The sequence below is a fragment of the Lathyrus oleraceus genome, chromosome 6, assembly GCF_024323335.1.
Source record: "Lathyrus oleraceus cultivar Zhongwan6 chromosome 6, CAAS_Psat_ZW6_1.0, whole genome shotgun sequence".
In the NCBI taxonomy this organism is placed as follows: Eukaryota; Viridiplantae; Streptophyta; class Magnoliopsida; order Fabales; family Fabaceae; genus Lathyrus; species Lathyrus oleraceus.
In genome coordinates this window covers 106,344,741-106,372,097 of record NC_066584.1, presented here as the reverse complement: position 1 = coordinate 106,372,097, position 27,357 = coordinate 106,344,741, and positions in this window count along the sequence as shown.

Below are 27,357 nucleotides of genomic sequence, written 5' to 3'. Positions count from 1 at the left end.
GGGATGAACCTCACTTGATCAATACGATTCATTCATCTTGAGGGATGAAGTTCAAACTTCATCAACCCCCTAAATTCAATAGTATTTGCCAAGTCAAGGTCCAATTCAACCAAGACCAAGGCCAAACAGAAGTAAAGTCAACACTAAGTCAATACAAGAGCTCAACAAAAAATTAAAGCAATTAAACCAAATTAAAACAATTTTTAAAATGAAGAAAATACATTTTTAAAGGTCAAAAACCTAAAACCCCTTCAAATCACCAAAGAAATGGCCAAAGGATTTATCATAGGTCAAACAAGGTCAAATGACCATTGAATAACTTTTTTGGCATTTTTTGAAAGTCAGAAGTATTTAAAAATCAATTAAAACAAGTCAAAAATCACAAAATTCACTAAAAATATCACACTCAATCCAAAAATTAATTTTAATACAGCAATGGGAAGAGGAAATTATGTGTGACCGTAATTTTTGGATTAAATATGAAATTATAGTCAATTTTGGAAGAAAATCCTATTTAAAAAATCATTTTAGAAAATTAAATAACTGAAAAAAACAAGAGCCAACAGATCTCCCTCATTAATTGAGGTGGCAGATCTGATGGTCACACGCGCGCAATCCATCAATGCTTCTTTCAACGCTTTCACACAATTGGTAATCAAAAGGAACAAACCATATTATAACGTGGCATGAAGATTTGAGGGTGAAGGGCAAGCCAACACACCACCGGAGCCCTAGCTCCGGTCATCTTCTCCGGCGAGCCTCACCGGATTGGTCAGTCCAAACTTTTTCCAAAAATGAATGGATCATATACCATTTTAAAGATAAAAATGCAAGGAATTCAAATATGACCTCCAATTCTCCCAATTCTCACTCTATAACTAGAAAAGTGGAGTTGAAATTCGAGGTGTCCAAACTGAGTTGCTTCGATTCAACCTCAAAGTAGCTCATGATCATTGCCTATATTGGTAGGACTTCAGCCATCAACAAATTGAGTCAAGATCTTGAGAAATGAGGGAGAATCAAAGAGAAGAAAATTTGGAAAAATCACCTTCTTTGAGATGCTTTAGAGCTCGATTCTTGATGCAATTCCTCTTGGTTTCTCTTCCTCTAATTTGCAGGAGTTTAAAGGAATGAACATGACAATGAATCCTTGGAGTTCTTGTTCACAAATTGAGATTGAACAAGAGCTCGATTTCAAATGAAACCTTCAAGGAATTATCTATTCTATGGTTATGGGATTGATTAGAAAAGTTGGGCAAGGTCCTCCTTCCATTCTGAGGCAATGGCAATGTATTTATAAGCCAAGCATTTGATTTCCACACCATTTCAAATTTGAACCAAAAATAGAAATTCAATGGTGCATGGGTCTTGGGCGCGTGGTAAGGCCCAAATGATGATTGCAATCCACTCTAATTCGTGCTAAAATGCTATCGAGGTCATCACATGAGGCCATGCAAAGTTGTACATCAATTGGAGTTCAAAAGTTGCTAAATTAAGACATGAACATAACCCATACGCAAGTGACTCAATTCTCATCCAAATAAAGTGATCTTGGATTCTTTGGAAAGCTACCATAATAAGGAACAAATTTAATGTTGGGACTTTTTCCATTTGAATCTTGGAACATGGGGAAAGTTGGCCTTGAAGTTGGAAGAATTAAACATACTTAGAAATTTTCTAAATTAAAAGTCAAATGAACCCTTTTTCCTCCTTGAATAAATTTTGATATGAGCTTCAAATGTAATTGGTTAGTCCTTTAAATTATATTAAATTTTATCCCAAATTTGACACCATTTGGAGCTTGCATGATGGAGTTATGTATTTTAGAAGTTGAGGAATTCTCCTTATTCAATGATGAGGACCAAAATGGACCTATAATGTTTCCTCATGGCACATGACTTTGCAAGTAGAATTTAACCTTTATCAAAGAATAAAACTTGAATACAACATATTGAAATTAATTATGAAACTTTGATAATCTTAATATCATAAAAATTGAGGAAGTTATGGTTCTTGGAAGTTGACCTTCTATCTAGGGCACATACAAAATGACCTATAATCGTTCACCATAAAAAATGACTTTATAAGAAAAATTAGCTCTTGATGTCAGCATGAAATATGTTTGTAATGTCATAAATAATAACGTTTCTCTTGGAATCACTTTCATATGACAAAAATTGTAAGAGATAGGGTCTAGGAAACCCTAGATTTAACCAGTTGACTTTTCTAGTCAACCTCCTTGAACCAACTTTCAAACTTGAAGTTTCTTTGCTCTTAGGGCATCATGGAGGATCACATATGCTTATGATGATGTAAAATGAAGTATACCTTAATATATTTGAGCATTTGTTGAAGAAACTTACTGAGGAAGGCACACAAGATACCTAGATGAATTAGGGCTTCCTTGACAAACAAGCTTCAAACTCTTGATGAATTCTTGATCAAAATGACAAATAAAGAATATGGGGATCCATATATGATGTTTATAACCAATATGAACCTTTTCTTGCTTGATCCCTTGCATTAAGGGTCTCAAACCCTAGTTGTGAGCTTGGCGAGGCACAAATGGACATACACATTATCTACAAAAGAAACAAAGCTACACTAGACATATTTTTTGTATTTTGGTTAGTTAAACAAAGAAAATAAAGTATGATATAATCACAAATTCTTGGTGATCTCTCCTAATGCAAACCCAATGAATGATGGCTGAGGAGGATACCAAGGTATGATCCTAATGCCAATACAAAGTTTATGAGATGGCATGAGGGATCTTAGGGGTCAAAATTGGGATCTTACAGCATGGTCCGAAGTGTACTCTGTGCTCATTTTGAATTTACCCAAGTCTTCTTATTGATTGTTTTCCTTTGACCCAAAAGACCAATTGTTGCTGGCACTCTGTCCTCAAAGTCCAATTGTTATTGGCGTCCTCCAAAAATCTAGTCATAACTGGAATTCCGTTTGCAAATCCAATCATAATTGGTGCCTGGAGTTTGGTTGTCACCAACATCATTTAAAATTCCAGTTGTAACTGGTACCAATCCGTTAGAAGCTGGTTGTAACTAATACTTACAGTCAAATTCCAACTTTTGGTGGCACATACAGAGAGTTTGATTACCCCATTTTCCTGATGGTTCCTAGAAAGTCATGTATGACTATTCATTTTTAGGGAATTCCCAGAAGCTTGGATGTTATTCTAGTTAGAAAAAACTCCAATGATATTTGTCTTGATTGATTTCTTCATAAAAGATCTTCTTAGCCTTTTACATGGATGACTTTCTCGTAAGAAGACTCCTAATCTTGTTTTAGGTGGATGATTTTTTGATAAAAAAACTCCAATGTTTTGTGCAAATGATTTTATAGTAAGAAAATTCCAATGTCTTATTGTTTGGGTGATCTTTTAGTGAGAAGACTCCAATTTATTCTTGTCTTGGATAAATTCCCTGTTAGAAATCTCTAAAATCTATGATTGGATGAATTTCTTATGAGAAATATCCAGAACTGTCAGATATATTCTAAAGTGTTAGGTCATGTCTGAACCTATTGATAAAACATACTTTGAATATTCCTCAGTATCCTTTCCCCAGCAATTTGTCATCCCCAGTGAGTCTTCACCCATTGTCTTTGATATTTCCTGTGAATCACCATTACTGTATCTCTATCATTCCCCACAGGTTTGTCCATCATCCATAAAAAAAAATCATGTTAGGGTTCATGTTACATCATAACCTCAGTGAACAAAAAAAAGGCATTCATACATGCATAACATACCATATCAAATACAACCATTTCATTAAATCATAAATCATTCCATCCAATAAATCAATTTATTTACATTCAATCATAGATTATTCCATCCAATAGATGATCATTCAATTCAAATACAACCATTTCATTCATTCATTAACATGTACAATGTCCATTACAAAAGAAAATATAAAAAATTGCAGTTTTACAAAAGTTAACTTTTGATCAACTGTTGACTTTTTGGTCAACCAGTTGACCAAAGTCAACTATTACATTTTTTCATCCATAAACCTAATTCTCATTTCATCTTCAACATTTCTTGATTTTCCATTCTCAAATTGCTTCAAGAGCAAGAAACCCCATTCTGCATCCATTTGGTCATGCCTTGGTTGGTTTCACTTAACCTTGCCTTGGTCACCAAGCCAAGCCTTACAACCACATACCACAAAACAACCCATCACTCAAATCAACATACGTCCATAAATCAAGTAATGCATATTAAGTCATAGCATATAATGTACATTGCACTACTTGCATCATGTAAGGACTCACCATGATATGAACTTAGCAATGCTTCCATGATATCGTGGCCTGCATACATTGCATCTCAATACAGGGCCTGAAATATCAGAACATCGTCATAAATAATCGTCCACAAAAACAAACCATGCCTTACCCTGCCTGCATCAAACCATACTATCATGACCTCCTGCTGCAACCTGATTATACTACTTTACATCTCAACACAAAAATTTGCAGTATCAGACCACCACCAACAATACACAACTTGACATGAACCATCCGCAAACCATACACGAATAACATGCCATAATTTCCATTCATCACACCAAGGCAATGCATCATAAGCAATTAACATCCAAACCATTAATCAAAGTTAACATTTAATAGTAGTTAACATATCAACAATAATTACAGGGAAGTTTAGTAATCGAAATCAGCCTAACAAATTCAGTTATAGCTAACTCAGTTTCAGAAATCATTTCAACTAACTGAGTTAAATATAACTAACCTAACTAACTGGAGTTAACTGTTGGTGCAAAGGTAGAATAAATGATGAACGGAAATATTCTATTAAGAGAATGACGGCTACAAAACATGATAAAAGTTACAATGATTGCCACCCTATTTATAAGCTAAAACTAGGGTTACTAGAATAGGATAAAATACTAAAATACCCTCTAATAAACTTAGGGGCTAAGAAAATAGTACAACTAATAAATATGAATTACTTCTAATACCATCCCTTAATTCATATTCCATCAAAACTTGTAACACCAATTCCATCCCTTAATCTGAGAAATTGATCAGTCTTGATAGCTTTCGTCAGAACATCTGCCAACTGTTTCTAAGTACTGTAGTGTACAACTTCTAACACTCCCCTCTGAACTTGATGTCTCAGAAAATGATACTTGGTCTCAATGTGCTTGCTTCTCCCATGCAACACTGGGTTTCTGGCAAGATTGATTGCAGACTTGTTGTCAATCATCAGCTTCAGAGGTTTGTTTACTTTAATCTTCAGATCCTGCAATAGATTCAGAATCCACACAGCTTGGCATGCAGTAACAGCACCTGCAATGTATTCAGCTTCACAAGTTGACAATGCCACAACAGGTTGCTTCTTGGAACACCAAGAAATGGGACCTCCCAGAAATTTGAATAAGTACCCAGACGTACTTCTTCTGTCAACTCTGTCTCCACACCAATCAGAATCTGAATAACTCAGAAGTTCTGACTTATCCTTTCTTCCAGAAGGAAATAATACTCCATACTTCAGAGTTCCCTTGATATACCTCAGAATCCTGATAGCAGCTTGATAATGGGACCACTTAGGTTTACTCATGAACCTACTAACCATCCCAACTGAATAGCAAATATCAGGTCTGGTATTGCACAAATACCTCAGAGAACCAACCAACTGTTTGAAGGTTGTAGCGTCCACATCCTTTCCATCAGAGTCAGAATCCAGTTTCTGATTTGTCTCAGAAGGTGTGACAGCAATCTTACAATTCTTCAGATTAAATCTCTTCAGAAGTTCTAATTCATACTTGAGCTGATGCAAAATAATACCTTTCTCAGAATATCTGAACTCCATCCCTAGAAAGTATGTCATTTTGCCTAGATCAGTCATTTCGAATTCATTCATCAAAACTTTCTTGAACTTGGCTATCTCCTGTTCAGAACTTCCAGTCAGCAGTATATCATCAACATATAAACATACAAGAGTCATATTTCCTTCAGAAGTATGCTGAACATAGACACCGTACTCTATCTCACCTTTCTGAAATCCTTGCTTTTTGGAAAATGAATCAATCTTCTGATTCCAAGCTCTGGGCGCTTGTTTCAATCCATATAGAGCTTTTTATAATCTGTACACCATCCCTTCCTGATTCTTTTTCACAAATCCAGGAGGTTGTGACACGTAAACTTCTTCTTCTAATGGACCGTTCAGAAATGCAGATTTTACATCTAAATGCATCAGAGGCCAATTCCTGTTAGCAGCTATTGCAATCACCATTCTGATTGTTTCATGTCTTGCTACAGGTGCAAACACTTCAGAGTAATCCAGCCTAGGTTTCTGTAGAAATCCTCTGGCTACCAACCTTGCTTTATGTTTGCTAATTGAACCATCTGGCTTTAAGTTCTGCTTGAAAACCCATCTGACGCTGATGGCTTTCTTGTCTTTTGGAAGTTCTGTCAGCTTCCAAGTCTTGTTTCTCTCTATAGCATCAAGTTCTTCTTTCATGGCCTTCAGCCAGAGCTTCTGCTTAAGAGCCTCTTCTGTACTTATGGGTTCAGAGTCTACTAACATGGCACACTGAATAACTTCTCATTCAGAGTCTACTTCAGTGTCTTGCAACATGTCAAATTCTGCATATCTTCTGGGGATGTTTTTGATTCTTTGTGGTCTCTGAACTTGTTCAGAGTCTTGAGCTTCAGAGTTTCTAGCTTCAGATGGTTGACTTCCTCCAGAGCTTTGACCATCTTCAGGGGCTGGTATATTTCCAGAGTCTGAATTGCCACCAAAATCTGGATTACCATCAGAGTCTGGGTCATCAGAGTCTGGATCATCAGAGTCACCTTCATCTTCTGAGTCTTCTCCAGAGTCAGAATCACTATCAGAATCAGAATCAACGTTAGAGTTTACTCTAACTTCAGAAATTCTTAACTCTGGCCTTTCTTTAGAAGTTCTAACATCAGAATCAGATTGAGACTTATCCCAATTCCAAAATTCTGATTCCTTCAGAATCACATCTCTGCTGAGTTCAATTTTGTTGGTTTCTGGACAATAGAGTTTCTATGCACCTGTACTGTGGTACCCTATCAGAATCATCACTTTGCTTCTATCATCCAGCTTCTGTCTTCTGGCTTCTGGAACATGTTTATAGCAAACAGAACCAAACACCTTCAGATGACTAACACTTTGCTTATCTCAAGTCCACTTCTGTATTGGAACTATTTCCTTCAACTTCTTCGTAGGACATCGGTTGAGTACATACGTTGCAGTGGCAACAGCTTCTCCCCAGAGCTTCTGAGGAAGTTTCTTCTCCTTTAGCATGCTTCTCACCATATCAAGAAAAATGCGGTTTCTTCTTTCAGCAAGACCATTGTGTTGAGGGGTATAAGGAGCAGTAACCTCATGCTCAATTCCATTCTCCTCACAGAACTTCTGGAACCCTTTGGAGTTATACTCACCTCCACAGTCAGTTCTAAGAATCTTCAACTTCTGACCACTCTGATTCTCAGCCTTCATTCTGAACTTCTTGAATTCATCAAACACCTTGTGTTTAAACTTAATAAGGGATACCCATGTCATTCTTGTGAATTCATCAACAAATAACACAAAGTATTTATTCCCTCCAATCGATGCTACTGGAAATGGACCACACACATCAGAATGTACAACTCCCAAGGCATGTTTTGCTCTTGGAGCAGTTTCTGACGCAAATGGCAATCGTGGTTGTTTTCCTTCCATGCAAACTTTGCATGACTTTTCAGGCTTCTTAATTGCAGGAATTCCATGTACCAACTTCTTTGAATTTCAGATGTTTTAAGCTTCTGAAATTCAAATGACCAAATCTTCTGTGCCACAACTCACTCTCCTTCTCAGAACTTGTTGCACTAAGACATTCTGAGTCTGCAGTTTTGACATTCACCTTGAATGTTCTATTCCTTCCCTGTTCTGACTCCATAATCAACTTCTGATTGCAGTCATACAGCTTCAGAAGATTGTCCTTCATGGTAACTGAAAAACCTTTCTCAATTAATTGTCCCACACTCATCAGATTGCTTCTGATGCCAGGTACATACCACACGTTCTGAATCAATGCTGTTTTCCCATTGTTCAGACTCACTCTGACATTTCCCATACCTTCTGCATTAAGATATTTGTCATCAGCACATCTGATCTTTGTCCTCTTTTCAGAGTCAAAGTTAACCAGCCATTTCTTGTTTCCAATAAGATGATTTGAACAGCCAATGTCCATATACCACCAGTCTATCAGATCCATATCATCAGATTCAGAGGCCATCAATAGCACATATTCGTCATCAGAACTTCTGGCTATATTTGCTTCTTCTGATTTTCTCTCCTTGTTTGACCAACAGTCTCTAGCAAAGTGACCAAACTTCTTACAACAGTAACATTGGATCTTCTTCTTGTCATACTTCTCTTTTCCCTTATGAGCATTCTTTTGTCTATCAGAGGTTGAGCTTTCTGACTTCTGACCACCATCAGATCTTCTCCTGGCTTCTGACTGCTTCTGATACCTCCTATCAGAAGTTGCTTTTAGAGCTTGCTGCTCTACTTCCCTTTCAGAAATTCTTTCAGTCAAACGCAACTCTTGCGCTTCTAGACTGCTCTGCAGCTCTTCAATTCTCATGGTGCTCAAATCTTTGGAATGTTCTATTGCTACCACAATGTAATCAAATTGAGAGGTAAGGGATCTCAATACCTTCTCCATGATTGTTTCTTCAGAAAGAGTTTCTCCACACGCTTTCATCTCATTAGTGATCAGAATCACTCTGGAGATGTATTCAGAAACTTTCTCATTATTCTTCATGTTGAGATTCTCATATTGCTTTCTCAAGGACTGAAGCTTCACCTTCTTCACTGATGCGTCACCACCATAACATCTAACCAGTGTGTCCCACGCAGCCTTTGCTGTCGTTGAATCTGCAATCTTCTCAAACACATTTACATCAACACATTGATGAATGAAGAACAATGCTTTCTGATCCTTCTTCCTTACTTCCTTCTGCGCGTTTTTCTGTTCATCCGTCGCATTTGCTGCTACCGGAACATAACCATCAGTGACAAGATCTAGAACATCTTGAGCACCGAACAGTACACGCATTTGGATCATCCAACGATTCCAGTTTTTACCGTCAAATACTGGAAGTTTGGTGTTCATGTTGCTGTTTCCATTCATCTTTCTACCTTGCACAGTACACTCAGATTTCTCACAGTGTTTCCCAACCCACAGAATTAAAATTCTGATCAGATTTTGTTCAAGATTCAACACAATCTAAGAATCAAAATCAAACACACAAGACCTCACGTTCACTCGTGTTTCCCGTGTTTCCCAATGAATCCGAACCGGAGCTCTAGATACCAATTGTTGGTGCAAAGGTAGAATGAATGATGAACGGAAATATTCTATTAAGAGAATGATGGCTACAAAACATGATAAAAGTTACAATGATTTCCACCCTATTTATAAGCTAAAACCAGGGTTACTAGAATAGGATAAAATACTAAAATACCCTCTAACAAACTTAGGGGTTAAGAAAATAGTACAACTAATAAATATGAATTACTTCTAATATTAACTTTGTGTTTAATCTTTAACCAATTTTTGATTCAATAAGCTAACAGAATTAACAGAACTAGTTAACTCATCCCTATAAATTGATCCATCCTCACTCATTCATGGATCAGAAATCATTCATTCATTCATTTCAATTTAACACTTTTCACAACCTCTCAATCTCACTCTCACTCTGAGATATCTTCATCTCTCAAATTCACATTCCATTGATATAATTTTCTCAGATTCAGACTAATATTTATAAGAAGAAAGAATAAGAAGATTAAGGAGCAGTAGATTCAAGTAGAAGAGATTTTGAAGGTTTCAAAGAAGTTTACCTGAAGTTCCAGCATCTGCTCCAGTGAGTGCATCCTCTTACATTCATTGATTTGAGTCAAACAATTTACGAAAATGTAGAACTTGTTGAGAGGAATCAACGCCCTAACCGCGAGGGCTTTGATTCCAGGTATTCGTCATTTAATTTTTGTTGCAAGAGTTGGGGTTATTGATCATTTTCCTTTGATATGGAGATTTCATGAGGAATCAGGTGGATTAGATTGTGGATTATGGTTTAATATGAAGTTTGGAGTGTTGTAGCATATGAGATTGTGTTGATGGTTACTCTACCGCCGCTGATGGTGAGCTTCAGCATGGTGGAGGGAGAATAAGATGTTTGAATCTGAAAGCATGTTTAAAACATGCAACACATTTTGCACATTTTTTAAAACTTAGTCCAATTTTCCTTCCCTGCCAATTTCGTTGGGCCTGCGTGTTCTCTTGGGCCCAATCCTTGCTTCCTGTACCTCTAAGTTCAATATACCCATTGTTCTTATTATTTCCCTTTTAATTTAATTTCTTTAGATTTTAATTGATTCTTAATTTATTTTTGTTTTACATTTTTATGCATGAAATTTAAATCTTAGAATTAATGCATGATTTGATTAGTTTATTTTAATATTTTTAATCATGTAATTAGATATTAATTAGGAATTAATTAGATTTAACTAGATTTTTGATCAATTAATAAATTAAGATTTAAAAATTAATTCCAATTTGATTAATCCATTATATATTGACATCTTTGCCCCTAGGTTGTAGAAACCTCTTGTTATTCATGTTCCCTTAGTTTTAGGGTTTGTTTAGAATTAAGATTAGTTTAAACTAACTAATTCATTAGGCTTTGTTGTACATAATTCAATTGTTCTTTCAATCCCATTGATTGAGTTGCTCAATGCTTACTTCGATCAACCAAACCCTTTGATCTGTGCTAATTCCCCAAGCTTGTTCAAGTGATCAAAAGACCATTGATCACTTGATATAACAAGTCCCTCGTGTTGAATTTGTACTGGATCTCACAAGCTTAAGATATAAGTTCAAGTTCAAGACTTCAAGTCAGTACAAGTCACACATTGTAGACATAAAGGACTACTGTTCAAGCACAACAAAGGTGTATCAACACTTATTAATTATGATTCAAGTTGTGTTCCATGAGCCTTAAACAATAGAGAAGGGGTGAGAGAGAGCATTCCTATCCTCATTCTGAATATCTTTGGGTACGGGACGAATGACCCAGTTGCTCTGAGTATTCAACTTTATTCATAGACTTTAGTCCAATTTGAATCAAATGGTTGTCTAGTCTCTTTCTTTCACAAGAAATACTTCCATCATAAGGAGCAACAATGGGAGTCTTCTTCAGTAGCTTTCCAGTTATGATGAGTATCATATGCCATGAGCCTTAAGTAGTATAGAAGGGGTGAAAGGTTGAATTCTTATCCTCATTCTGAATATCTTTGGGTACTTGATAAATGGATCAGTTGCTTAGAGTATTCATCTTTACTCATAGACTTTAGTGTGGTTCAAATAAAATGACTGCCAAGTCTTATGCAACTTCATTCTCTTTTCTTCAGCAGTGATATACTATTTTTCTTGGGACCAAATACCATCTTCCTTTGGATTCCATATATACGCTTTGGGTTAATAACCAATACCCACTTTTGAATCAAGAGCTTTTGTTTGTCTTATTAATCTTAGTTGTTTAGACAGACATCCCTTTTGTTTTCTTGAAAGTCCTATTGTTACGCAAAACCCCTTTGTTTTTGGCCATACCATATATTGGTTCATGCAACCTTTACTCTTTGATTCAAATATCATTACCATATGGATTCCAACAATACCATTTTCTTTTAGTACAAGTTATGATTTTCATCACTTTATTCATCTCCTTTCATTTTGTTTATGTTATCAGTCCTAATTGCTTAGAAAAACACCCTTTTTAGTTCTTTCCGTCTTAGTTCTATGAATTACGGAGCTATGAATTTCTCATTGCACATTGAGAATACGTAGGCACAAGGATTCAAATCCTTGGCAAGCACATTAATTAATTTTTCTCTCTATGATTCCATTCACCTTCCATTATTCACTATTTAATACCTTTATTCAATATCTTCTACCATCATTCATCCCTAGTGATATACTTTCTCTTTGAACCAAATACATTATTTCTTCGAGTTCCATACATACCTTTGAGCCAATAACCAATGCTTGCCTCTGATCAAAGAGTTGTGTGTCATGTATAAACATATATTTCCTTTTATGTCCTTGTATAGGCAAAACCCTTTATTTTTGGTTTGATGCCAGTTTTTCTCATTGGTTCAGATATAACTACCATATGGGTTCCAACAACATTATCCTTTGGTTCAAACCATACCATTATCACACTCCTTTCATCTCCCACCTTTAGTTCTATGAACTATAGAGCTATGAATTCCTTATTGTACTATAAGGATATGTAGGCATGAGGGCCCTAATCCTCTCTGAGCACTTTGTTTATTCCATTCTTTTTTCCTTTATTCTTTTGCGAGTATCTTTAGATAGTAACACCAATCTGAGCATAGAACAATCAAAACAGTTCTTGTTAAGTACAATGAATTTGAGGGGTGCTAATACCTTTCCCTTGCATAACCGACTTCCTTACCCGTTTCTCTTCCCATGGGTTTTATCGATGTTTTCCCTTTCCTTCAAGAATAAATAAAGTTCGATGACGACTCTATTGTATCTTCGAGCGTGCGATACGCTCAAGTATCTTTTTGTGTAGCTTCAATATTGATGATGGATTGATGAAGGTTCGTGTTCAAGATGAAGAGGTGTGTTTCAATCTTTTTGAAGCCATGAAACACTCAAAAGACAAAGGAGATTGTTTGAGGATTAACGCCACTGACGAAGCCATCATGGATGTATGAAGACAAGTGCACTTATCCATTTGGTGCACTTCAAGTTCTTAATGCATATGAAGAAAAAAAGATTGAATAATGCTTGAGAGAAATTGAATCATTAGAAGAAATTCCTCCTCTTGAAGCTAAAGTTGAAGAGTTGAAAGATGAACCAAATAAAGATGGCACTGAACTTGAATTGAAGATGCTACCTTCACACTTAAAGTATGTGTTCCTTGAAGAAGGTGGTAAAAAACCAATCATAATCAACAGTTCATTATCCAACAAGGAAGAATAAAAATTGATTCAAGTTTTGAAGGAAAATCAAAAGGCAATAGGTTGGATGCTATCTGATCTGAAAGGAATCAATCCATCCTATTATATGCATAAGATCATGATGGAGGATAACTACAAACATGTAGCTTAACAACAAAGTCGTTTGAATCCTACCATGAAAGAGGTGGTTAGGAAGCAAGTAGTGAAATTGTTAGAGGACAATATGATTTATCCTATTTCAGATAGTGCTTGGGTGAGTCTAGTTCAAGTGGTTCCCAAGAAAGGAGGAATGACGTTGATTACCAATGAAAAAAATGAGTTAATCCCGATAAGAACTATGACGGAATGGAGAATGTATATAGATTACCAGAGACTTAACTAAGCCACCAGAAAAGACCATTTTCCTTTACCGTTTATGGATCAAATACTAGAATGATTGTCAGGTCAAAAAGTTAATTGTTTCTTGGATGGTTATTCAGGATACAACCAAATTACTGTCAACCCGGAAGATCATGAGAGGACAACTTCTACATGCCCCTTTGTCATTTTTTCTTATAGAAGGATGCCTTTTGGATTATGGAACACACCAACAACTTTTCAAAGATGCATACAAGCTATCTTTTCTGATCTCATTGAAAAGTGCATTGAAGTCTTCATGGATAACTTCTCTATATTTGGTCCTTCTTTTGATTTATGTCTAAAACATTTGGACAACATACTGAAGTGGTGTGTGGAAACTAATATGGTTTTAAACTGGGAGAAATGAAATTGTATGGTGATTTAAGGCATTGCACTTGGCCATAAAATCTCTTCTAGAGGCATTCAAGTTGATAGATAAAAGGTTGAAGTGATCGGAAAGCTTGCACCATCATTAAATGTCAAAGGAATCAGGAGCTTTTTGGGACATGTTAGATTCTATAAGAGATTCATTAAGAACTTCTCAAAAATTTCCAAACCGTTAAGAAACCTGCTTAACAAAGACACATCTTTTAATTTTGATAATGCATGTTTAATTGCTTTTGAGGACTTAGAAGAAAAATTGACAACTGCACCCGTAATCACAATTCCTGATTAGAAACTTGATTTTGAACTTATGTGTGAGGTAAGTAATTATACGGTAGGTCCATTTCTTGGACAGAGAAAGAATAAATTTTTTCATGCTAAGCACTATGCAAGCAAAGTCTTAAATGAGACTCAAATTAATTATGCTAATACATAAAAAGAATTGCTTGCTATAGTGTATGCTTTGTAAAATTTTAGATCTTATCTCATAGGTTCAAAGTTTATTATCTATACTGACCATGCATCTATAAAATAATTTCTTACCAAGCCTGATTCTAAGCAGAGACTCATTAGATGGATTCTTTTGTTACAAGAATTCGATCTTGAGATTTGTATTAAAAAGGGCACAAAGAATTTGGTAGCATATCATTTATCTAGGTTGGTGAATGATGAGATAACTAATCAATAAAGTGAAGTCACAGGGGGAATCCCGAATGAAAAGTTACTCATGATACAAGAGAGACCGTGGTTTTCAAATTTAGCCAATCAGAAAGCCATTGGTTTCGTACCTGAGGATTTGACTTGGCAACAGAAAAATAAATTCCTTCGTGATTCAAATTATTATGTTTGGGATGAGCCTTATTTGCTTAAAACTGGAGTGGATAATCTTTTGAGAAGATGTGTTACCAAAGAAGAGGCGAGAAACCTATTATGGCATTGTCACAATCCACCTTATGGTTGTCATTATAATGGATAAAGGAATGCAACAAAAGTTCTACATTCAGGATTTTATTGGCCATCTTTTTTCAAAGATACAAATGAGCATGCCCACAAATGTGACAACTGCCAAAGAACCAGAGGAATGGCAAAACATGCTTGAATTAGAAATGTTTTATTGTTGGGGCATAGATTTTGTTGGTCCATTTCCCGCGTCATGTTCAAATGAATACATTTTTGTAGCGGTGGACTTTGCCTCAAAATGGGTAGAAGCGATTGCATCCCAAATGGTAGATGCCAAAACAGTGATCAAATTTCTCAAGAAAAATATTTTCACTCGTTTTGGTACTCCAAGGGTTTTAATTAGTGATGGAGGGTCGCATTTTTGCAACTCTCAGTTAGCAAAAGCGCTCGAGGACTATGGTGTCAAGCACAAGGTTGCATCACCATACCATCCACAAAAAAATAGGAAGGCCGAGGTTTCCAATAGAGAAATCAAGAAAATCTTGGAGAAAACTGTTTCAGCTTCAAGAAAAGATTGGTCTTTAAAACTTTATGAAGCTTTATGGGTGTATCGTACTACTGATCAATAAATTAACAAGTGTAATAATATTCCAATGTAGTAATAAGGGAAAATTTCCCAAGTATCGATCTCAGGGACTGCTTGACGATACATATTTTGTGTTTTATCTTAGTTAAACAAAAGACTTTGGGGGCTCTGGGATTGTTGGTCTAAAAAGTAGAAAATAGAATGGAAAAGAAAGTAAAGAAGGTAATTGAACATATTAAAATATATTATGAGTAAACATGCTAGGAAAGGTGTATGATTGGATTCATCAACAATAGTAAATTAACCTTGCAACAACTTAATTCAATAACATTGACTACCGGTTCTTAAGGGTGTCAACTCCGAAGTCCTTAGTGAGAAAACCTTTAATCATTCAAATTAATCCCTATGTCCATAGTGAATTACAAATGAAATTAAGCATTATTATTATCAAGAACATTCCAGTTTCCATAGGGTATCCCTAGGCCTAGGTGATATCTACTATGAATTATTCACAATTAAGCATTAACAATGACGGTCAAACCTAAATATTAATCACATATCAGACTCAATTTTGCCGAAAGATAAAGCATTAAGCACAAATTGTAAATAAGTCAGATATCATAAAATCAAAGTCATTACAAGGTAAAAATCTAAAATTCTATCATAAATCCGAATCAGGGACACCCATTAGCATTGAGAGGTTTATTTACTCATAATCAAAAAGGAAAACAACAAAAAGAGTGTAGACATTACAAATTAACAGAAGAAAAGAGGTCTTCAATCATAAAAGTTCATGAAAATCTTAATCCACCATGAATTCTCCAGTGCTTTAGCCTTCAAAACGCGTTCTCTGTACTTGAAAATCGTTCAACACTTGGAAGTTCACGTTTTTCCGGCTAAAATAGACAAATTCGTGTTTTTTCTGACCTAGGCCAATCATACGCGTACGACCTTATACCACACGCGTATGACTTCTTTTCACGCCAACTCACACGTGTATGGCACGGGGTCACGCGTATGGCCTAACTAGAGCCATACACATAAGGCTTTAGATGCACTGGGTGACTTGACTTGGCTGTTCTCATACGCAAATGGGCCTTCCCGTATGTGTATGAGCAAAAACTTATTTTTCACCCCCTTCCTGTTGGTACGCGTATGCTTGGGGGTGGAGCTGAGTGGCCATACGCGTATGAGAGGCCACATATGCGTATGGGAATGAAACATGCTTTTTCTCCCTTTATTCTCCTGCTCATGCGTTTGTCATCCGGTTTCTTCTTTGATCTAGTTTCTATTGATCTTTGGCCTTGTAAACATATCAAACACTACTTCAATCATAGAAGACAGCTCAGAATTATCGAAACACTAGCTAATCAAACTTCTGTAAAAATCTACGTAAATCTTTTAAACTACTGCCCAAACTCCTAGTAATTCACCAGCTTTGGAATTCAAATGATATCAAAACTAACTTAAATGGTTACTGATCACAACCCTAAACTTAGCTTGTTGATTTCCCTCAAGCAACTTTCAGCATCAAAACATCATGTCAACAATCATCAGCAAAATAAGGCTGCAAACACATGCCTCTGAGATCTTCCATGGTTCTCTTTCTTTCCTACCTTTCGTTTGAGTTGATCATCAAGATCAAATGGTCCGTTAAGCCAACATTTGAGAACATTGTGTCTCCTGTTATCCCTATTCACACTCTCACCATTTCTCTCTGGTGTTAATGCATATACACTCAAAATTCACCGTACGCATTACCATACCATATGCTTTAATAAGCACTTTTTCAATTACCAGATACACATTACACACACTTTTGGAGGTCTTTTCAGGTTGTAATGGAGCTAGGGCTAAGGTGGGGTAATATATGGATAAGTGGGCTAATGGTTCAAAGTATCTCCATCCTTCTTTTCACTATGATCACTCCAAAGTATCACTGCTGGAATTCCTTACATATTGATTTCTTTGGTCAACTGGCTAGACTTCTCAATTTTTCAACTGTGTTCTTTTTCTGGTGAGTGCTCTTGTGTATATATTTTCTGTTTTTTTATTAATATCTTTTTAAGCTTTTTTAAAAAAAAAATTCCAGGTGCACTCACCTTTTCGTACTGCTGCACAACTACCCCAAACTTAAAGGTTTCTACTCCAATAGCAACCCCAAACTTAGAATGAAACATAGATTCAAAAACAAAAGATAATACTCTGAACAGGGTAGGGAAGTGTTTTAGGCCATTGGTTCATGATGTGGTAAAATAGTAACAAACAAATGAGATATAGGCTCAAAATGGGTTAACAAAGGATATTTAATAGACGAGATGGCTATAAAGGCTCAGGGGTGTAAACAAGCGACGTGCCTCAGTGTGTGTAATATGCACAGGCTATTAGAAAAAAAAACAGACACAAGTTCTAGATGATAAAAACATACCTGAATGCTTTCATATGATAAAATTTATGTTTGGCTTTTTCTGTTCTCACCATGTTGGTAAGGGTCAACAATGTCCACAGTTCCTCGCATGTGATGCAACTTTACACACTTTCCAACATGAACTGACACCCCTTTTGGTAAAACTTCCAAAAAACCACATCGAATCATTTCAGAAATATTGTGACCACTTGCTATTGGCATGATTTGGGCATACATGCTTTGTCTGGGTCTTCATAGTCAGCCACTTATGCGAGTCATCATCACTTAAGTAACATAAACATAAAAATGAATTATCTGAAAATAACAGTAATATAATAAAGTAAGAGTTTTAGGCAATACATAAAAAAGCTCAAAATAAAAGTACATAAGCTCATGAGAAATAGAAATAAAAGAAACTAATATATAGTACACTAGCTCCCAAATCAATAAGTACCTTCTTGAAATTTATGTTTTTTATAGTGCATGGGACTGTGACAAGACCAAGATCCTTCTGCTTGATTGGGATTCTCCTACCTGGTGATATTGCACTACATTTTTCATTACAGGTTACCAACCCATCTCCTATTGGTCTCTTTTCAGAGATGACCTCTTTCATGAATTTTCGGTACATAGGCATTTTCTCGAGTGCTTCGAAGAAAGGCATATTGATCTCTAACATTTTGAACATTGTACTAACTTTCTTAAAGTATTTCTCTTTTAGCTCCTTCTTGGTTGCTCTCTGAGGGTAAGGTAACTTAATCACCGCTTTAGCCTCTTTTTTTTCTGTTCAGTTGGCTTTATAGGTGGTGTAGCTTCTTCTGGTTCTTTCTTATTTTCCCTCATTTTTAAATCTACCTCTATGAAATGGTCATAATTTGTTGCCTTCTCTTTTTCATCTTTAGCAACTTTCTGACTTCTTGTTGTGATAGCATTAACATTCTTATGATTTCTCAAATTTTGTACTGTTGCACTCAGAAGGGGTGCCTTGAGCTTGGTTCGAGAGTTATTGTGTTATCTATCCCATTTGAACTTCTAGATTTTTAATAGATGTTGTAGTGTTCCTTCGATTATGTATTTTCTCTTCTTGAAATTGGGAGTTTTGAGTTGGCATCTTTTCATTGGATAACTCCTAATCTGCCTTCTTCGGAGCTTGTTGCTGATATTGTTATGGAAACTGATTTTGGATGTTCTGCTGAGGTTGGTACTGTTATTGATTTTGATACTGAATAGGACCATGCTTTTGAACATTCCCTTGTTGGTCTTTCCAAGAGAATTTAGGATGATTCTTCCAACCTGGATTATAAGTATTAGAGTAGGGGTTGTTCTGCATCAGAAAATTAACCTCTTCAATTTGTTGCACAATTGCAACATAATGCATGGCATAATGAGGTCCCCTATAAATTTCATAACTCATAGCTTGAGCTGGTTTTATTTGAGCTACATGTTGAGTACTTATATTCGTTGCCTTGAGTCTTTTTTCAACTTCTCTAGAAACCCGGTCTTCTATCTTGATTCTCTGAGCAGCTAGTTTCAAATCAATAGTTCCTAATAGTTTGCACTCCTATCATACAACTTTAAGTGTTCATTCGCAACAATGGCTTCTATAATCTTCTTAATACGAGTGACTGTTGTAAAATTAGACGAGCCACCGACAGCTGTATCAATAAGTTGTTTAGTCTTCAACCCGAGGTCATTAGCAAACATTTGCATCTGTTCAATGTGATCCAAGTTGTGAGTAGGACAAGCAACCAATAATATCTCGAATCTCTTGTATGCACCACCTAATGATTCTCCCTCCTTATGTTTAAAATTCATAATATCATATCTTTTTCTCAAAATAATAGAAGCAGGAAAATACTCATTAAGAAAAGTCGTTTCCATCTCTTCCTAACTAGTGATACTCCAGCAGGAAACGAATAAAACCATTCTTCTGCATCTTCAGTGTAAGACCCCAATTTGACCCTAAGATCCCTCATGCTATCTCATTATATGCATTGGCTTTGGGATCACACCTTGGCATCCTCCTCACCCCTCATTCATTGGGTTTGCATTGGGAGAGGTCACCAAGCACATTTGATTGTATCAAACTTTTTTTTCTTCATTATTTACTAACCGAATTACCAAAAATATGTCTATGTTAGTTTGTTGCTTTTGTAGGTAGTGTGTGTGTGTGTTCACCCATGCTCCATCAAGTTCATATCTAGGGTTTAAGACCCTCAATGCAAGGAGATCAATCAAGAGATGGTTTAAATTGACTCTAGAAATCATGTATGGATCCCCATGATCTTCACTTATCATTTTGATCAAGAATTCATCAAGAGTTTGAAGCTTGTTTGCCTTAGAAGCCCTAATTCATCTAGGTATCTTATGTCACTTCCTCAACAAGTTTCTTCAACATTTGATAAAATATTTCAAGGGATACTTCATATTGCATCACCATATACATATATTATTCTCCATGAGTCCCAAAGATCAAGGGAACTTCAAGTTTGGAAGTTGGTTCATGGTAGTTGACCAGGGAAAGTCAACTGGTCAAGACTGGGGTTCCATAGACCCTATCTCCTACAATTTTTGTCATATGAAAATCATTCCAAGATAAAATTTACTCTTTATGACATTCCAAACAACTTTCATGTTTAATTTAAGAGCTATCTTTGCTTGGAAAGTCATTTTTTATGGTGAAAGATTATAGGTCATTTTGTCTGAACCCTAGTTAGGAGGTCAACTTCCAAGGACCATAACTTGCTCATTTTTTAAGATATGAAAGCCATTCAAGTTTCATGATAAAATTAAAGATGTACCCTCCAATGTTTATGTTTGTAAGAAATTCAAATTCAACTTGAAAGGGAATGTGCCAAGAGGAAACATTATAGGTCATTTTGGGCCATTACCATTGAACAAGTGATTTTCCTCAACTTCTAAAATGCATACCTCCTTCATGCCAAATCCAAATGAGGTCAAATTTGTGACTAAATTGAAAATGTTTGAAAAAGATACAACTTTGATGAAGGAACTGTTTCCATTATAAGCCCATTGCAAAAGTTATTCAAGGTGGAAGAAGTGAACATTTGACTTGGTACTTAGAAAATTTTCAAACATGTTTGATTTTCCAAACGTCCACCTAAAAATTCATTATGATCTAAGCTTCAAATTAAAAAGTGTTCAACATGAAAGTTGTTCCCCTTGATCTTACCTTTCTAAAAAGTCCAAGATCATCTCATTTGGATCAAAATTGAGGGACTTGAACATGACTCCATTGTGGGGTTTGTTTTGGCAAATTTTGGATTCAAGTGATCATTCTTCTTTGCATGCTTCATTTTAATGACTTCAGCATCAATTGCACACGAATTAGAGATGGATTACATCATTCCTTAGGCCCAAATGATTACCCATGCATCCATGCAAGTTGGTTTTCCATCTTTGGCAAAATTTCAAGTGGTGCAAAAATCAATTCCCTCGCCTATTTAAACAAGCTCATGGCTTCAGAAAATGCAACAACACCTTGCCCAAGCTTTGCCAAGAGAACTCAGACACTCACACCATAGAATTTCTTCAGGATTTCATTGAAATCGAGTTTGAATTTCACCTTCTGTTTTGAAGTTCAAACTCCAAGAATTCATTGCCCTTTCCATCTCAATTGATCACTGCAAGCAAGAGGAAGAAGAATCAAGCAAATCCAGGTTAAGATCAAGCTGAATTGAAGCTACTCAAAGGTTAAATATCAGAAACTCCATCTCTTCGATTCTCTCTCAATTTTTCACTATTCTTTGTGATTTTTGGTTGACTGAAGTCCTACCAATGTAGGCAAGAAGACTGAGTTATTTGAGGTCAAATCGAAGCAACTCAGTTCATGATCCTCAAAATTCAAATCCCTGTATCTTTTTATATACTTGGAATTGGAGAAAATTGAGGTCAGATTCGTGATCCTGAGCATTTTCTCTTCAAAATAGTGTCATTGTTTTTCATTTTTCATGAAGTTTAGGTTGGACTAGTCCGGTGGTTATCACCGGAGAAGATGACCAGAGATAGGGCTCCAGTGGTGAGTTGGCTTCATCTCATCCATCTGATCTTGGTCCAGTGTTCTAATCTTGGCCCTTGGTTTTGATTACCATGCGTGTGCGCTTTGACTCAGGTCCACCATGGAGCGCACGCGTGGCCATTAGATCTGCCACCTCAATTAGTGAGGGAGATTTGATGGCCTTTATTTTTTTGTATTTTCTAATTTTTCATTTAATTTCTTTATTTTGTTTAATTCATAATAATTTCATTTTAAATCCAAAAAATATGGGACTTTCACTCAAAATCTTTAAATATTTTTCTCTTTTATTTTCTGAATTAAAATTATTTTTGGATTAATTTTGATATCTTTTATGAATTAATTGTTTTTGTGCATATTTTTAATTGTTTAAAAATTACTTCTGACTTTTCAAAATGATGAATTTTTTTTGTCTAAGGTCCTTTGACCTTGTTTGACCTAGGATAAATCTCTTGGCCGTTTATTTGGTGTTTTGAAGAGGTTTTAGGTTTTGACCAAATTAATTTGAATTTTTATGCATTTTTAATTTGATTTTTTAATTGATTAATTGTGTAAAAATTATGTTGAGCCATTTTTATGGTCTTGTGATGTTTGACTATCTGTTTGGGCCTTGGTCATGGTTAATTTTACTTTTGTTGGATTAAAATCATTGGATTTAGGGGATTGATGAAATGTACATTTCATCTCCCAAAATGAATGAATGATTTTAATTTGATAAAATTCCTTCCATGCCCAATTTGTGTTTCTCTCACTTCCCCCCTCCCTCTTCATCTTCATCCCTATTCTTTCTCATTCCTTTCATTGACCAATGAAGTCTCAATATCCTAAGGCTAATTGGTTCATCAATGACTTTGTGTCTGATGAACCAATACAAGTATGAATGAGATAGGTCCATCCGTTTTGATCTTTTCTTTAGTGTGTGGTATATTTTAGGAGTTTGGTTCATTATACCAAATCTCTAACATGCATTAACACCTAAATTTGTATTTCTCGGCCTCAGATAGTTGTGACTTCTATATAAGTCCAATTATGATTGCTTAACATAGAGCTAAATTTGACCCTAAAGGCATAACATTCTAGTAAGTGAGATTGTAAATCTCCCATCTTTCATGGTATTATGTGGAAACTTGGCCTTTTTTCCTTCCTATGAAAGATGTCTTGGTTCAAGGATTCATACTTGTGAATAGATGGTTGAGTGTTCATCAAAGAATGACTTAATCAATTAAAAAGAAAAACACTACTAACATTAAATTAACTTTGACTAACATTTGACTAACTCTTATTGCTTTACTTTCAAGTCATTTACTTTATGCAATTTAATTTCTAGTCATTTGTCATTCATTTCCATTTACATTTCATTTAACTTGTTTATGTTTATGCCATTTTCACTTTGCTCATTTGAGCCATATATTGTGATTGTATATATTTTGTTTATGTATTTTGATTGTGTTTGTGGTCTTAGGACCTTAAAATACTTAATAAACAACAAAAACCCTAAAAAATGTTTGATGGACTGTTGATTTGGATCTGAACATTTGGACTTAGGATTAGACAACATTCCCTGTGCAAAAAGGACTTGGCCAATGCCAACATTCTGAGACAAAGTAATTATGAACTGAGACTTCATCTAATCCAAGTCTTGGGATTTATTTGAACTCATCTGCTACATTATCTTGATGCCAACTGTTATTTTGATCTTATGTCTAATGTCTTATTCTGAGTTGATCAAGGATTATTTCATCTGATACATGAGAAGACAAAGAAGACTGATAGCTATGGGATTTGCTTGCTTGGATGTGGCCATCTTTATTTGATGCCTTGATCTTCATGATATCTTATATTGCTAATTGCTTGCTGATTATTGCTTGATTCAAAGTCCAAAGGGAAAGTGGGTTTTCTATATGACATTCTTATCAGTTGGATTGCATCCCATTGGTCAGATATTTTCAACTCTTAACTTTTAATTTTATGCTTAGGATAGTCTCTTCATCTTCTCCCACTTTTTAAATTTCAAAATATCTTCCACTTTTCAGAAACCTTCTTTGCTTGTGTTTTTAAACTTGGACCTATTTTTCAAATTAGAAACTTTAGCCTTATGCCATTGAATTTTCAAATTCTTTTCTTAAATCAAACTTGTAAATGAATCTAATCATATTGACTTAAAATTTCAAAATACAAAAAGAACTAACACTCATTAAAACTTTTGGGCCCTTTGTGCCTCTTTTCACCAAACTTTTGATTAAAAGCAATCCACTCATTTTGATATTGATACCACAAACTACGAGGTTTTGATCCCTCATTTTTATGTTGGTACGTAGGCACAAGTCCGAAGGTCTTGTCAAACACAAAAATATAATCAATGAATTCTTTTCTCACCCCCACATTCTATTTTTCTCAAACATATTTTATACCAAAAATACATACATACATAAAAAAGGGCTCCCTAGGAGTACCTAGGACACTTTGGGTGCTAACACCTTCCCTCTGTGTAACCCACCCCCTTACTTGTAATCTCTGGCATTTTATTAGTTTTGATTTGAAAACTTCTTATCTTTGGGTTTTGTTCGTACTTTTCCCTTTTCTTTTGGAAAAAAATAAAAGCGTGGTGACGACTTTAGTTTTATTGACGTTAAGCTTATATATAACTTAGTGGTCATGAATTTACCGCTACGTTCAGCTAAAGTGAACAGAAACATTCTCAACTTTTTGGCTTCTTCAGAATGCCCCTCTATCTTCAAAATAGTACTCATAGTGAGAAACCGTTGCAAAATGTTTATTTACATATTCATTTATTCTTCCAGTGAATGGTCTATTTTAAAGCTGTCGGATAATTGTTGGGTGTAACTGAAAATTTGCCATATTCACTGGTTGGTTCACTATAGTCAGGCGACCACCTAGGGCATTTGCTCTACAATAGTCCCCAAAAAGTCTTTCTTCAGCAGCTTCAGCCATAACCTCTTCTTTTGCTTCTCTATCAAAATATGTATTTGATTCAACCAAGGCGTCTACCTCTTAATCATCTAGCCTTGCTTTCTTAAGATGAGTGTGCAATGATCTCTCTCGTTCTGTGCCAAAAGGAAAATCAGCTGAGGGCTTTCGTCGTATACAAATATTAGCAATAACCCAAAATCAATAACAATAAAATAAAATACAATAATAATAAAAACAGAAATAAAATTTTAGTTGCAGAGCCACAAAATTTTAACTAAAAATTAAACTGTGAACTCTATTATCTTTGGCAGTCCCCGACAACGATGCCAAAAACTTGATCGGTAAATTAGCACGTGTACTAATCTTCCAATGTAGTAATAAGGAAGATTTTCCCAAGTATCAATCTCAACGACTGCTTGATGATACAAAGTTCGTGTCTTATCTTAGTTAAACAAAAGACTTTGGGGGTTTGGAGATTATTGGTTTAAAAAGTAGAAAATAGAATGCAAAAGAAAGTAAAGAAGGTAATTGAACATATTAAAAGATATTATGAGTAAACATGCTAGGAAAGGTGTATGATTGAATTCATCAAGAATAATAAATTAACCTTGCTACAACTTAATTCAATAACATTGACTACCGGTTCTTAAGGGTGTTAACTCCTAAGTCCATAGTGAGAAAACATTTAATCATTCCAATTAATCCATATGTCGATAGTGAATTACATATGAAATTAAGCATTATTATTATCAAGAATATTCCGGTTTCCACAAGGTATCCCTAGGCCTTTGTGATATTACTATGAGTTATTCACAATTAAGCATTAACAATGGCGGTCAAACCTAAATATTAATCACAAATCAGACTCAATTTTACTAAAAGAGAAACATTAAGCACAAAATGTAAGTAAGTTATATATCATAAAATCAAAGTCATTACAAGGTAAAAATATAAAATTCTATCCTAAACACGAACCAGGGACACCCCATAGCATTGGGGGGTTAGCTACTCATAATGAAAAAGGAAAATGTCAAAAAGAGTGTAGAAATTAAAAATTGACGGAATAAAATAGGTCTTCAATCACAAAAGTTCATGAAAATCCACCATAAATTCTCCAGTTGTTCGGCCTTCAAAACGCGTTCTTTGTACTCCAAAATCGTTGAACCCTTGGAAATTCACATTTTTCGGCTAAAATAGACAAATTTGGGCTTTTCCAGATCTTGGTCAATCATACGTGTATGGCCTCCTCCCATACGTGTATGGCTTTTTTTTCACACTGACTCATACGCGTATGGCCCAACTAGAGCCATACGTGTAAGGCTTCTTATGCCCAGGATGACTTGACTTGGCTGCTCTCATACACATATGGTCATTCCCATACACATATTAGCAAAGACTTTTTTTCACCCCCCTCATACTGGTATGCATATGCTCGGGGTGGAGCTGAGTGGCCATACGCGTATGAGAGGCCTCATACGCGTATGGGCATGAAACATTCTTTCTCTCCATTTTTTCTCATGCTCATGCGTTTTCATCTGGTTTCTTCTCTGATCCAACTTCTCTTGATTTTTTGGCCCTGTAAACATATCAAACACTATCTCAAGTGTAGAAATAGCTCAGAATTTTCGAAACACTAGCAAATCAAACTTCTGTAAAAATCTATAGAAATCTCTTAAACTACTAGCCAAACTCCTAGTAATTCACCTGCTTTTGGAATTCAAATGATATCAAAACTAACATAAATGGTGACTGATCAACTGCTTATAATTCCACAATTGGATTTACACCTTTTCAAATGGTCTATGGTAAAGCATGCTATCTTCCTATGGAGTTAGAGCATAAAGCGTATTGGGCGTTGAGTTTTTGAACTTTGATCCACAACTATTTGGAGACAAAAGAAAGTTGCAGTTACATGAGTGTATGAGCTGAGACTCCAAGGTTATGACTCTCACAAACTTTGCAAGCAAAAGGTCAAGAATTACCATGAAAAGAGGACCCTTACCAAATATTTTAAACCAATACAAATGGTGTTATTGGTCAATTCAAGACTCAAATTGTTTCTGGGAAAATTAAAGTCCAAATGTTCCGGGCCGTTCCAAATCAAGGAAGTGAAACATTATGGTGCAATTGTGTTAGAAGACCTTATTTCATAAGAAAGTTGGACTGTTAATGGTCAGAGACTGAAGTTGTACTTGGGTGGTGAGATCCTTGAATCATTGAAAAAGTGTTGAGCTAAAGACATAAAAAAAGAGCTTGTTAGGAGGCAACCTAGCTTTTTAAGTATTTATTAGCTTTTCATTTAGTAGTTTAAGCATTAAATGGTGGAGTTTTGAGTAAAAAACCAGAAAAATTAGCAGTCTTGAAATTCGGAGCAACAGATCTTGTGCTGAGCGCGACTTCTGGTGTTAAGCGTGCATTGTTGTATCAGTAAAAAATTACTTTTTACTCAGTCATTGACCCACTTTCACTCAGGCCCATTTACCAATTTTAAGACCCATTTTACACGGTCCAGTTTAATTAATTTATAAGTCTTATCATTTCTCTTGCTTACCAAACCCTAACCGCCATCTTATCTCACCATAAGCCCTAACTTTTGCAATTTCTTTCAATTATCTATGCATTTCAAGATTTGGTTCATCATTCAGGTATGTACA